Here is a 2,297-nt window from a genome sequence, read left to right on the forward strand (position 1 = left end):
AGAATGCTGGGAGGAAGAGGATGTGAGCTCATACACCTTAGCTCTGCTCTCTGGGGCAGATACAATGAAGCTCGACCCAGGATGGAAGTAGGCTAAAATCTTGCCGGTAAGCGCACCTTGGGGTCCTATACACATTATTAGAAATGGTCTAGTCCAGGTGTGAGTGAGCCGAGAAGAGGCTAGATATAATAGGCCAAGCAGTGTTTAAAAGAATACAGTTTGTGTGTTGTTATTTCGGGGAATAAGCTAGCAAGGCGACAAGGAACTGGGGCGGCAGGAACACAGCCCACAGCTCCTACTACAGAATGGCGCCCAAAGTGGGGCTCAAACCCAGGACCCTGAGATTAAGAATCTCATGCTCTATTAACTGAGCTAGCCGGGATGATGACACCCTGCAAATTGCTTATTCGACCCCAACATGGTATGATAGACCACGCCCTCCTGAATGGTTGCTGTGAATACCCTCAAAAAATTGCTTCGCTCAACTGCCAACTGAGATGAAACTAGCAGACAGGTTATCCCGTAAAAGACCTGAATGACAGCGGCCCCATTCAGCATGAAGCAGTTTGGAGAGAAATAACTGCATCCATATTCCCAAATATTGTTTTTAAATGTTCTTTTACATTTAAAGGGGGATACAATATAGGTATGAATAATTTGCATTGATATGGATTTTGCTTCAGTGATTTAAATTTAAGGTCAATTTGTTATATGTATATTTATTTCTGATATTGATTAAGGTGTTGTGATTGTGTAGCTCATGTAAAAATGTTATGTATATAAGCTGTTAATGAATAGTTATCCATAATAGTAATGTTTGTAGTCATGTTAGATTTTCTAGATGTACATAGAAATATTTTAGATTGACATTCTTCATATATTTCAAAGACAACAGAATATGCTATTTAATGTTTAAATAACTTAGGACTTTTCTTGACAATGAGACACTCTGCTACTGGCAGCACCAATCTTCTTCAAGAAGAAAATGGGCATCGAAGAGGATCCTTATGGAGTTTGATAGCCATTTCGGCAAGAAACTGCTCTTGCCTGGACTGTTGCATAAACTGGACACAAATAACCTGCAGAGAGATGCCTGCTGAACTTGCCTAAAGGTGAGATGAGCTTTCAGGGTTCCTGATTCATGAAAGAGTCTGCGAGACATCCTGTAGGACATAGCAGATAGTGACTGAACTGCCTTTGAAATTTCCTGCTTCATGGAAATGTCTGCTGGAAGCTATGGGCCTGTAGGCCAAAGACGGATGCCCCAATGATACAGAGAAACTTTGGGTGACTTTCAATGCTGCGAGATGTCTCTGTCATTTCTAGAGTTTGAAAGCTGTTTATTTCTTGGTTGATTAGGTAATATTGTATCTTTCTGGAGTCTTTGATGGAGTTGAAGAATAGTTAGTTATAGTTATAGTTTTCCTTAGTTATGATAAAGATAAAATAGATGTAAATATTGTAATGCTTACTTGATAACTGTTTTGTTATATGTAATTTAGCTAGTTAAAGTTAAAGCCTTCCTTTGTTTTTGTTTAAACAGAAAAAGGGGAAATGATGGAGTAAAGTCATTGGTTAAAAACAAAGAAACTGCTTGGCCCACATAGGTTAGAACATAGGTCGTTGGAGTAAACAGAACAGAATGCTGGGAGGAAGAGGAAGTGAGCTCATACACCTTAGCTCTGCTCTGGGGCAGATGCGATGAAGCTCCACCCCAGGATGGACGTAGGCTAGAATCTTCCCGGTAAGCGCACCTTGGGGTGCTACACACATTATTAGAAATGGGCTAGTCCAGGTGCGAGAGTTAGCTGAGAAGAGGCTAGATATAATGGGCCAAGAAGTGTTTAAAAGAATACAGTTTGTGTGTTGTTATTTCGGGGCATAAGCTAGCCAGGTGACCAGGAGCTGGGGCGGCAGCAACACAGCCCACAGCTCCTACTACACATAATAAATAAATTAATATTTAAAAGAGTACTGGCTGCTCTTTCAGAGAACCCAGGTTCAATTCCCAGCACCCAAGCCTGTCTGTAACTCGAGTTCCAGGGCTTATGACTCTGTCACACAAACATACATGCAGACAAAACACCAATGAAAATGAAATAAATTGTAATTTTTTTTTATTCTTTTTTACTTAAAATTTCCAACTGCTCCCCGTTTCCCATTTCCCTTCCCCTCCTCCCACATATTGCCCCCTCCCCCGCTCCCCTCCCCCTATCCCTACTCTACTTCTCCTCCCCCTAGTCCACTCCCCCTCCCTCTCAATACTGAAGAGCAGTCCAAATTCCCTGCTCTACATG

Source organism: Chionomys nivalis, unplaced genomic scaffold (genome assembly GCF_950005125.1).
Source record: "Chionomys nivalis unplaced genomic scaffold, mChiNiv1.1 scaffold_28, whole genome shotgun sequence".
Lineage (NCBI taxonomy): Eukaryota > Metazoa > Chordata > Mammalia > Rodentia > Cricetidae > Chionomys > Chionomys nivalis.